We start from the raw sequence: 13,546 nt of genomic DNA on the forward strand, positions 1-13,546 counted from the left end.
GTCACTTCTACAACCCTGTTGGTTTACTTACCCCTCACACAGGATTTTAAAATGGCAGCATGTTGCTCCAAAGCCTGTATATATTTTTCTGTATTAATGGTACCTTCACAGATGTGCAAGTCACTCATGCATTGGTCATTGCATTCTGTCTTTCTTTACATTTTACACAACGTCCCAACTTTTCTGGAAACAGGGTTGTACATGAAATAATCCCAAATCCAGTAACCTCAATTTTATAGCTCCCACATTATCTTAAAAACTTCAATATTAATAATATTAGTTTTTTTGGAATAATGGTATTCATATATTTAGATACTCTTTAAAAAGGTAGTCCATGTCTGTGTGTTGAGTTTCAGTCACATGATTCACTCTTTGGCTCTTTGTGTTAACAAGCAGGTGAGTCTTATGAAGTGGCTGGTGAGTGTAATTATATTATGAATCAGTCACTCATTTAACCTGTATTGTTTAATATATCAGCTATCTATTTTACTAGGGTCTTGTCTGGCCAAAGTTCAGCTCATCAACTATTGTACTGAGTTCCTTATGATACTTCACCTGTGCTATCATACCATGGTAACCATGGTATTCTAAACTTGAGACCATGTGTAGTTCATTATTAGAGTCAGGTGGGTCAGCAACATTTCATTAGTTCATTATTAGAGTCAGGTGGTTCAGTTAGGTTTGATTAGTTCATTATTAGAATCAGGTGGGTCAGCTAAGTTTGATTAGTTCACCACTGTCCTTCCCTGTCTCTCTAATGTAGATGTGTTCACCACTGTCTTTCCCTGTCTCTCTAGTGTAGATGTGTTCACCACTGTCTTTCCCTGTCTCTCTAGTGTAGATGTGTTCACCACAGTCTTTCCCTGTCTCTCTAGTGTAGATGTGTTCACCACAGTCTTTCCCTGTCTCTCTAATGTAGATGTGTTCACCACAGTCTTTCAATACAATACATTCACTGCGGCATATAGATTTTTATTTTTTATAGGGCAATATGTATTTCATATCCATTGAGTTACATTGTGGCCAACGGTATAGACGGAGTAAAACACCAGCAACAATTGCAAATACACAGTGCCCCTTGATTTCTTTGCATATATTTACTCAATAGAGTCTCCTGAACATTTCCTACAATACATTCACTGCGGCGTATAAAATATTTTTTTCTGTATGAGTCTGTATGTATGTATTTCATATCCATTAAGTTGCATTGTGGAAAAAGAGAGTGTGGAAATATTGTGTTGCTAGATGTAGCACACCGTTCCCCATGATTAGACAGGTTTGTCTTACTCTACACATTCTCCTGGACATTTCCTACATGGCTTTCTCTATGGAATATTCAATAGTTTATGACCTATGAGGCAATATGTATTCCATATTCTGTCATTGGCATTGTCTGAATTTTGCCCTTGGAAGTGTTTTAATACCGACCTTTTATCTAAATTTCTCTTAAATATGATCATATTTGAATTGTTGTCAATGTTTTCAGTGGTACATTTTCTTAAACAATTAATAAACTGAATGTATCTCAGTTTTGAAGTAATACGTTGGTCTGTTTTATTTTTAAAAATTCAAATTTTTCGTGACCCGTAACTGTTTCTTTAATGTTGCTCACAAGGCACTGATATTTTTTTTATAACTCTTACATTTGAGTAACGTGACAAAATATAATTCAGGCTTTAGTTTAAAAATAGCCAACAAGACTGAACATAGCGCATTTGTTCAGATATTCTTACCCTGTTTACAGCGCGGCAGAGAAGATTTTACATTTTAGCCATTTAGCAAATATTCTTATCCAGAGCGACTTAAAGTTAGTGAAGAAAATTTGATGAAGGTGTGGTGAGTGAAAATGAAATTATCAGATAAGACCTCAGCCAACACGTTACATTCACAGAGTCCTAATGTCACTTCTACAACCCTGTTGATTCACCGCTCAAACAGCATTAAACATTTTAAAGAAAACTGCCTGAAAAATAAAAAATACTAGAGGGTATTTTAGGAAATGTATTATAACCCCATTTCCAATGAAGTTGGGACAAGGCCTAAAATGATAATAAAAATAGAATGCAATGATATTAAATGAAAACAAAACAAAGACAACATGAACAAAATGTTGAAACTGAGACATTGTATTGTTTTTTCAAAGAATACATGCCCTTTTTGAATTTGATGCCAGCAACACTTTTCAAAAAAGTTGCGAGGGCATGTTTACCACTGTGTTGCATCACCTCTTCTTTTAACAACACTCTGTAAGCGTTTGGGAACTGAGGAGACCAACTGCTGTAGTGTTGAAAGTGAAATATTTTCCCATTCGTCCTTGAAATATAATTTAATCTGTTCAAAAGTTCTGGGTCCCCTTGGTCATATTTTTTGTTTCATAAATGTTTTTTGTGGGTGACAGGTCTGGACTGCAGGCAGGCCATTTTAACACATGGACTCTTACTATGGTGCCATTCTGCTGTAATAGGTGTAGAATGTGGTTTGGCATTGTCTTGCAGAAATAAGCAAGGCCTTCCCTGAAAAAGGAAGGATGGCAGCATATGTTGCTCCAAAACCTTTATTGTTTAGCTTTTATGGAGCCTTCCTAAATGTGCAAGTCATCCATGCCACGTGCACTAATGCACACCATAACAGATGCTGGCTTTTGAAGTGTGCACTGATTACAAGCCACACAGTCCCTCTCCTCTTTAGTCCGGAGGACACGGCATCCATGATTCCCAAAAATAATTTCACATTTTGATTGGTCAGACCATAGGACAGTTTTCTACTAAACCTCAGTCCATCTTAAATGAGCTCGGGCCCAGAAAAGGCAACAATGTTTCTGGATCTTGTTTATATATGGTTTCTTCTTTGCATGGTAGAGTTTTAACTTGCATTTGTGGATGCAGCAACGTACTATATCCACAGACAATGGTTTTCACAAGTGTTCCTGATTTCCACTACAGAAATTTGTCTGTATATAATGCCTAAGGGCCAGAAGATCACGGCCATCCAACAAACAGGAAAACGGCAGGAAACCAGGCAGGCAGGAAACCCACAGACTGGTGGCAGGTACAGACATAAAAGATGCAATGACTCACAAAGGGCTAACAGAAGAGGGCTGCCTGCTGTTACTTACCTGGCTACCTGCCAAACATTTTAGAATTTACTCTATATAAACTATTTGGTAAAATTCTACTTTAAGAGTTTACCAAAGCCATATTTTTCATCTGTTGACCTCTTACCCAACTTCACTACACCGGGACTCTTTTTGGACATAATTTACAGAACTACTCACCCCTGAACACCCGAGGCTAAGTACCATTAAAATGCCTTATTACTGTAATTGTTGTAGCAACAACACAGAACTATCGTCTCCAGGTAAAGATAGCAGAGTTAGAGGCTCGGAGGGGAATGATCTTCGGCAGGCATGTTCTACCGGTGGCCTTGAAAAACTAAAAACTTTAGTTTCCATTACCCGCAGTATTAGACTGAAGAATCAGCCGGCGATTGTACACTGTTTACTGGGGGGCAGAGCCACCGACATAGCCTCAAATCTGGGGTTGGTGCTAGCGAAGTCTAAACCTGGCAAGTATAGAGAGTACAGAGATATTGTTATTCACGTTGGCACCAACGACGTTAGGATGAAACAGTCAGAGGTTACGAAGCAGAACATAGCATCAGCGTGTAAATTAGCTAGAAAGATGTGTCGGCATCGAGTAATTGTCTCTGGCCCCCTCCCAGCTAGGGGTGGTGACGAGCTCTACAGCAGACTTGCGCAACTCAATCGCTGGCTGAAAATGGAGTTTGTAGATAACTGGCTCTCTTTTTGGGACTCCCCCAGAAATAGGGCCAGGCCGGATCACTCAGGAGCTGAGTGGTGCTCTTCTTTTATCTAGGAACATTGACAGGAGTCTCACTCCTATAGCCTTAACATGAGATGTGTGCAGGTGCAGGTCAGGCCGCTGTTAGCCAGCCTGCTAGCATAGTGGAGTCTGTCGATAGCATAGCCAGAGTAGTTAGTACAGCTTTAACTATTGCCACTGTGACTCGTTCCAGGCTGAGAAAAGTTAAACAAGGTAGTGCTAACAAAAACAACCTTATTAAGATAAAGCCTTCCTCCACCTCGGTCAAAAATAAAAATGACTGTATCACCTCACATCACAAAATGGGACTCATAAATGTTATATTCCTTGCTCCAAAGGCAGTTGCAGAAATAAATTAATCTCTGATCATAAACTAGATGTTATTGGTTAATGTGAAACGTGGCTAAAGCCAGATGAATTAATTGCCTTAAATGAGGCCTCTCCTCCTGGCTATTCTAGTGATCATATCCCTCCTGCATCCTGAAAAGGAGGGGGTGTTGCTAATATTTATGAGGGTAAATATGAATTTACTCTCAAACACATCACTGATTTTCATTATTTTGAAGTTATTCAGGCCGATAAATTGTTTTACATAGCTACTATTTGTAGGCCCCCCGGGCCATACACAATCCCAGTGAGCAATCGCTGGCGCGCCGCCGCCAGTGGGCCACCAGCCAGCGGGCCACCAGCTTTAACCGCTTTTCTCTTGATCTCAATTTGCATAAGATAATTTGCATCTCAGGCGGCTTTCCACCAGCGGCCCGACTGCAAGCTGGCGGCTAGAAGCCGAAAAGAGCGTGCGCTTTAGTCTGCTGTATCTGCTTGTGTTGCCATTTTTTCCAGAAGAGATGCTATTGTACCCCTTTTATTCTTGTACTGATTATTAGATTTATTTTAATATTGTAAAATCTTAGTGTACATAATTTTGGTCAACATTGGTAGTTTATAAATAAAATAGACTTTGACTATTGCACTATTGCTTGTGTAAAGAACCTTTGTGTAGACATGTACAGTAAAAACATCTCGGCATTTCTTACCATAATATTTTCCCAAACTAATGGCCATTTTCCACTGCATGGTACCGGCTCAACTACTCGTCTATAGCCTCGACTTTAATGCTTCATGGGGGACAGTTCTTTACTGTGTTTGAACACCGTTGTGTCCGTAGATGGCGCTATAGCTAATTGCACATGTGTAAGGCAAGACAATAGCAATTTGGATTCCACGCTGTTGTACCGTGAAAACTAGAAGGAACATTCATTTTAGCGACTTGGTTCTCTCGTCAACTCTAGTTCAAAGTGTATAAGCTATATGCTCTGAATTGGACAATACAACATGTTGATTATCAAATTGTTTTACTACAATTTGATGAACTCCCGAAACAAACGAAGATCAAGGATTTTTTGGACATCAGACCGAAAATTGTTGAACGCAGAGTCACCTACATCGATGGTGAGTTCTGTTCTATTATAAATAACTAGCGTTAAGTGTTGTCAGGTTACTGAGTAAGAACGTAATGACTGTTTTGTATTAAACAATGACTGTTTCCAATATTCTATTAACATTGGAATTATTTAGTCAAAGTCACTGGTAGCTGAACGCAAGTTCTAAACCATTGGGGGGAAAACAAGTTATAGAAACTGAGCTTGAAAAAAAAACAGCGTTGGCCTGAGATTAAATACCTACAGTAACCCTTGTTTCTTCGTGTGTCCACAAGTTCGGGTGTTTTGTGCTTCTTCGCATAGTTGAAACAGGTAGGGTAAAATCCTTCGCTAACTAAATCTTATTTCTTAGGGTATCAACAAGTTCGAATTTTATAATATGTAGTTACTACTTGTAACTTTTATCAACTGATACGTAACGTTAGCTAAATCGTGTTTCTATGTGTAACGTAATCCACATCATGTGGATAACGTTACTTTTGGTAGTAAATTTAGATAGACTAGCCAAACCTGGACCTGTTGCAATTCCGTTACTGAGGTGTCTGTGTGTCCACATTGTTCTTAGGTAGCCTGTGTCTGTCTTATGCTGCCGGTTTTTAAAACTTATTTTCTAAACATTGCTTTCAGGTGATGACGTTTTCTGTAGTTTTGTTGCCGGACCAGGATGACTGTGTGGCAGCAGTTCCACGCCAGGTATGTGAATTACATGTTGATCTCATAATTGCTGCAATGTTTACTTGGTTTCTCCATATTTACCTGTTCACCAACTTTTATGTCTATTTTTAGGATGGAGCAAGCACAGTACTCTAAGGCACCAGAGAGGTACTCCATGCCACCATGTAGAGGATGGCTACATAGGTAAGTGTGGGTTCATTCACTTAACCCAGATGCTTAACTTATTAAAGCATGTTGCTTCCAATTTTATTTGTCAATTTCAATTAAGGGCAAGAATGCAGAGGCAGGGGGAAGTTTTAGCTCTGCACATGAAGGTAAGAATAAACATTTTGGCGGACACTGCAATTTGAGTTCTGATTGTAAAATAACCAGATATTTAGCACTGAATAATTTACTGTCTGTCTTTACTTTCAGAACATTTGGAGAAGATCAAGTGGCTGACTGAAGAGAAGGTTGAGCTGAGGGCACAGCTGGCTCTACAATCAGGTAAAAACAAGACTATAGTTGCGTTAGCATGTTGTCTTCATGAAACATTTCATTTTTCTTGAATGTCATGCAATTCTCAAAATCATGTAAGACCATTTAAGTACAATATCTGATTACTGTATTACAGGAGCCATAAGGAAGAATCCTTCCAACTGGGATGCCACTGACGAGGCTGTCCAGAACCAGGTCCCCAGGTACCAGAAAGGGGCAGCTGCCCGTGCAGGTGGGAGATGTCGCGGCGGTACAAGGGACCTGCCGTGAATATGAATGACATCTCCAGCACAACCAATATTGCTGCTAAGCTGCAGTACTGTATTTCTTTTTTATATATATATATATATATGTGTATGTGTATGTGTATGTGTATGTATGTGATTGCATTATCCTCTTAATATATTTATAGCTCTGTGTGAATGTTCTTAATTCTGACTGTAGTTGTAGTGTTATGCCACCATTCATAAGCTTATTGCACTTATGTATATATGATATTCAATAACTATTGATTGCTGCTAGGTCATAGTTATGTATATTACTGCCATTCTAGCCCTTGTTTATTTTGTATTGTATTATGTTTTTGTACTTTCACATTCAAATACTGTATTTTTATTGGACATGTTTTCTTGCAGTACAGTGGGGAGAACAAGTATTTGATACACTGCCGATTTTGCAGGTTTTCCCACTTACAAAGCATGTAGAAGTCTGTAATATTTATCATAGGTACTCTTCAACTGTGAGACGGAAATCTAAAACAAAAATCCAGAAAATCACATTGTATGATTTTTAAATAATTAATTTGCATTTGATTGCATGACATAAGTATTTGATCACCTACCAACCAGTAAGAATTCCGGCTCTCACATACCTGTTAGTTTTTCTTTAAGAAGCCCTCCTGTTCTCCACTGATTACCTGTATTAACTGCACCTGTTTGAACTCGTTACCTGTATAAAAGACACCTGTCCACACACTCAATCAAACAGACTTCAACCTCTCCACAATGACCTAGTCCAGAGAGCTGTGTAAGGACATCAGGGATAAAATTGTAGACCTGCACAAGGCTGGGATGGGCTTCAGAACAATAGGCAAGCAGCTTGGTGAGAAGGCAACAACTGTTGGCGCAATTATTAGAAAATGGAAGAAGTTCAAGATGACGGTCAATCTCCCTCTGTCTGGGGCTCCATGCAAGATCTCACCTCGTGGGGCATCAATGATCATGAGGAAGGTGAGGGATCAGCCCATAACTACATGGCAGGACCTGATCAATGACCTGAAGAGAGCTGGGACCACAGTCTCAAAGAAAACCATTATTAACACACTACGCCACAGGTGTCAAACCGGTTCCACGGAGGGCCGAGTGTCTGCAGGTTTTGGCTCTCACCTTGTACCTGATTGATTAATTAGTTCACCAATTGGTTAATTTCTACCCCCACCTGGTTGTTCAGGTCTGACCTGGGAACCAATTTAAAGGAAAACCCAAAGACCTGCAGACACTCGGCCCTCCGTGGAACCGGTTTGACACCCCTGCACTACGCCGTCATGGATTAAAATCCTGCAGCACACGCAAGGTCCCCCTGCTCAAGCCAGCGCATGTCCAGGCCCGTCTGAAGTTTGCCAATGACCATCTGGATGATCCAGAGGAGGAATGGGAGAAGGTCATGTGGTCTGATGAGACAGAAAGAGCTTTTTGGTCTAAACTGCACTTGCCGTGTTTGGAGGAAGAAGAAGGATGAGTACAACCCCAAGAACACCATCACAACCGTGAAGCATGGAGGTGAAAACGTCATTCTTTGGGGATGCTTTTCTGCAAAGTAGACAAGACGACTGCACCGTATTGAGGGGGGGGTGGATGCGGCCATGTATCACGGGATCTTGGCCAACAACCTCCTTCCCTCAGTAAGAGCATTGAAGATGGGTCATGGCTGGGTCTTCCAGCATGACAACGACCCGAAACACACAGCCAGGGCAACTAAGGAGTGGCTCCGTAAGAAGCTTCTCAAGGTCCTGGAGTGGCCTAGCCAGTCTCCAGACCTGAACCCAATAGAAAATCTTTGGAGGGAGCTGAAAGTCTGTATTGCCCAGCGACAGCCCCGAAACCTGAAGGATCTGGAGAAGGTCTGTATGGAGGAGTGGCACAAAATCCCTGCTGCAGTGTGTGCAAACCTGGTCAAGAACTACAGGAAACGTATGATCTCTGTAGTTGCAAACAAAGGTTTCTGTACCAAATATTAAGTTCTGCTTTTCTGATGTATCAAGTACTTATGTCATGCAATAAAATGCAAATTAATTACTTAAAAATCATATAATGTGATTTTCTGGATTTTTGTTTTAGATTCCGTCACTCACAGTTGAAGAGTACCTATGATAAAAATTACAGATTTCTACATGTTTTGTAAGTGGGAAAACCTGCAAAATCGGCAGTGTATCAAATACTTGTTTTCCCCACTGTACGTAGTGAGAATTTAAGGAGAAAAATGTGTACACAGCAAAAATATAGCAAGAAGATTAAGCAATATTATACATAACCCTATACATAGCAACAGTTTAGAGTACTGTACACTAACAGCAATATTGGTAGTAGTATAATAGATAAGTTTGTCAATAAAATACAGTACATAATGTAAACTAGCATACATTTATCAAAGAGTAGGATGGGGAGTATGAACAGTATGGTAAAATAATGAGTATTTGCATAAGGTTGAAGATGACAGCCTCTGAACAGGTTTTATATGGTTTTTTGTAGCGGGAATTAAACATGCATTAAATACAGTCAGCCAACCTGACATTAACCTTCGCTGCAACTCTTCCATGATTCTTGCGCTCCTTTGTGAAGTATGCTACTCCAGGTACAGTCAACAGCACTGCACAGCAAACGACAAAACAAATTGGACATATTTTTGGCTTAGATGGAACCCTCAACTTTATAACAAAAGCTATCATCCCACGCACTTACACGCATCCGTTGGCTTGTGCCCGTTTTGTGTGTGTGTGTGTCACTAACAGTCAGGCGAACGTTACTTAGCTGATAACCGTTATAACGTTAGATAAGATAGCTAACGGTAATTAGTTAGATAATAGTTAACTTACATAGCAAGGCATAGCTTTACTTCTAACTTAATGATACTGTCTCCATAACCAGGGTCTTCATCCTAATGTCACTGTGATTCTTCCTTTAATGATACTGTCTCCATAACCAGGGTCTTCATCATAATGTCATGGTGATTCTTTCTTTAATTATACTGTCTCCATAACCAGGGTCTTCATCATAATGTCATGGTGATTCTTTCTTTAATTATACTGTCTCCATAACCAGGGTCTTCATCATAATGTCATGGTGATTCTTTCTTTAATGATACTGTCTCCATAACCAGGGTCTTCATCATAATGTCATGGTAATGCTTGTGGGTAAAGCGGATCATGTGACCATGTTTGTTGATTATTTGTTTTATATATTATTTATGTTTTGTGTGTTTGAGGTTTATGTTTATTAGTTAATTTCACCTGTTCTCAATGCCTTCATTCATAATTGTACAGAGGATGAGGTTTTCCCTAATTACAGATCCCCCATATTTACCATTTAGTAAGAACATTTCAAAACAGACCCCAGATCAGTTTCTCCAGCTAGATACAAAGACAGCTTCATTAGTGATTATCTGACTGATGGACATTTACTTGTGAGAAGTTATATAATTACACATTTATATACACTGATGAGCCAAAACTTTGGAATCAAAACATGGACTCTATAAGACCCCTCAAGGTGTCCTGTGGCATCTGGCACCTGACCCAGTCTCCTTGCCATTACAATTTGGCCCTTGTCAAAGTTGCTCCTTTCATTACCCCCATTTCTCCTGCATCCAACATGTTGACAACGAGAAGTCATTGTTCACTTACCATGTAATCCACACAGACCTTGACATGTGCCCTTGTTAGATGATAAACGTTATTCGTTCCACCTGTGAGTGGTCATAATGTTTTGGCTCTGACTCAGTGAAAAGCTAAATATATTAAGATTTTGTAAAGACTGTACATTGAACAGCAGTGTTGTACAGTAGTAGAATAAGTCTGACAGTTTACAAAATATTTTAGAAATAGTTTATTTAAGAAAAGTTGTAAACAAATTATTATTTATAAACCAACAAACAAAATGTATTGTGCTGCTGTTAGAAACACAACAGAACACATGCACAACAAACACTGTTATAAATCACTGTGAACTAAAATGTATAACACATTATTCTGCCAACAGAAACAATTTGAAATATGTAGTATGAGGTGTTTTGTAAATCTAAAATCTCATATGAATGTTCTCTCATATGTCATTGTTTAGCCAACTGTTTATACCTTGGAATTAAAAGGACAGATGACCAGTGGGTTGTTTTTTTTAATTTAAAACAGTCAGTCAGTGACATGATTGGTGGCGTTCCCAATCTCTACTTTCCACTCTGGTACCTTTTGACTCTGCCCCTCTCCACACAAGCGTTATAATAATGAAATGTGTTGGCTCTTCTGACCCATCATTTCCATCTGTCCATATTGGCAAAGTGTCTCAGAGTAGGTCATGATCTTTGTGTTTGTATTGAACAATAGGCTACATAGAACAATTATTTCTAAGAACACAGGCTATAGTATTTTCATTTGTTTATTATGCCCTACAAATGTACAAAATGAAAATTATACATCCAATCTATAGGTGAGATGACTTGTCTATAGTTGGCATGAATAATTTATCGAAAAACCGAGAGGAGTAATTAGAAACATTTCCAAAATGAATAAGCTTTGAGAACGGCGCTTCTTTGCAGGTCGCTCCCGGGGGATCTACTGGGGCGATCCAGTTGATTTTAACGCCAATGCATAGATCTAGTCTCCTAGATGACTGACATGAGGATTGTCTATAGTTGAAATGGATAAGCTATCGAAATATAAGGTTTACTGAAATACAAACTAGATTATTGAAATATAAGAACTGAAATACTTTAGTTTACATTAATAAGTAAAACTGAGAGAAGTTATTAGAAAAAGACTAGGTCCAATATGAATAGGCTATAAGATTGGCATATTTTTGCAACTGCGGTCAACCTAGCCAACACTTAAAAATACTCGGTCTAACTGTTGAGGGACTCCTATACACGTACATCACATATTGAGCAATTTTACTGTAGCATTTTGGAGAAATTTACATTCAAAGATATACTGAATCTCTATTGAGATCTGAATCCATTTGATATCTGTTAAGGAAGGTCTCCTTTCCATGTCTCCACAGTCATGCCCTTTACCTTTAAAAGCAAGAATCTCCCAACCTCTACAGTAAAAGTGCTCTATATGTGGTGCACATATAACCTTCCTTACCCTAAAACATATGTACAGTATTCATTAACTAATTATGGGATTAGAGAGTATACTGTGGCTTTAAATATAGCAGCAATCACGTCTCCATAGAGACACATTATACATTTCAATGTGAATTTCACAAAAATGCTACAGTACAATTGCTTAATATGTTGTGTACATATAAAGGAAACCTTTAACAGAAATCAAGTGGAATGATTAAGTAATTATGGGATTTGAGCGTATACTGTAGCTTTAAATGTAGCAGCATTCAAGTTGCCATAGAGATGCATAGACATGCGTAAAATGGGAATTTCTCATAAAATGTGGTGTACACATTGAGGGGACGTAACTTAACTCAAATCAAGTAGAATCATGAACTATTTATGGGAATTGAGCCGGTAATCTGGCTTTAAGTGTAGCAGAATTCCAGCTCCATAGAGATGCATCATACGTTTCAATGTGAATTTCTCCAAAAAGCAACGGGAACATTACTCTATATGTGGTGAACACATAGAGGGGACCTGCCTTCACTCAAATTAAGTGGAATTGTTATCTAATTATGGGAACTGACGCTGTAATGTAGCTTTACGTGTGACAGCACCAACGTCTCTATAGAGATGCAATATACCTTTACATTTTTCCAAAATGCTACAGCAGAAATTATCTTTATGTTGTGCACATATAGAGGGGACCTGCCTTCACTCAAACTTAGTAGACTTGTCAACTAAGTATGGCAATTCTGCCTGCTAAGTAGATTTACTATAAATTAAGTATATATTTAAATATTAATTTTTCCAAAATCATACGCTGTTAAGTCTTTGCATGTGTTGTGTATATAGAGGAAATCTCACTGAACACAAATTAAGGGACATTATTGACTAATACTTAAATTATATTCTGTGGTTTAGAATCAAATAAAAGTAATGCAATAGAATCATCAATAGGAAATTCATATTTCTTCTCAAAAGAGGTCCGGATCAGATGAATGAACACTAAAACACATTCTTACTACATCATATCGTCAGAAATATTTATTGCATTAATGCATCTTGAAATAATAAAAATGTTTCCGATAGTCGAGACACGCATGTCCTGAGACGCAGACTGCTTTTCAGAGCGCTTTCACAAATTGTTGTGGTATAGCCGCGCACACAATTTTCCAGAGTGGCTAGTTTGAGTATTTTCAAGAGTCAGCAAAGCCATGGTGGCCGTTGGGCGTACGTTCGGAGCAACACGGCAAGAGAGAAGGGCAACGACGGCCGTCGTGAAATTCCTACGTTGGTCTCAGCAAAAACCCATTGTCCTCCCAAAAGGGTTCTTCAGATGAAAATGTTTTTAGTATAACTGAGAACCACTTTAACTTAATTTGTGAATGTATCACTAATGGATACCCCTACATAACATTTGTGTTTTAGAGTATTGAGGATATATTGGACAATTGATGCACTGTAACTGTTATCAATTGTGATATATTGCTTAAATGGAATAAACGTAATTACTCTTCTTAGATCTGTACGTAATTTAACACACACTTACAGGCTTGTTTAAATTGCAAGAGAGAATAAAAAGCTAGTCTTAGCCTTTTAACTTCAGGTCTCACTATTAGCAGGACAGCTGAAGTAAAAGATGAGAACGGACAACGACTGAGGTAAAAAAAAAGGCACTGAACATATGTGCTTTATTTCCTACCAGAGACTTTGACCTGGTTCACATAAGAACATAAACAAATAGCTCACCTCAGAGAAAAACAGTACAATATATTCTACTCTACATGG

This window comes from Esox lucius, chromosome 5, assembly GCF_011004845.1.
Source record: "Esox lucius isolate fEsoLuc1 chromosome 5, fEsoLuc1.pri, whole genome shotgun sequence".
In the NCBI taxonomy this organism is placed as follows: domain Eukaryota; kingdom Metazoa; phylum Chordata; class Actinopteri; order Esociformes; family Esocidae; genus Esox; species Esox lucius.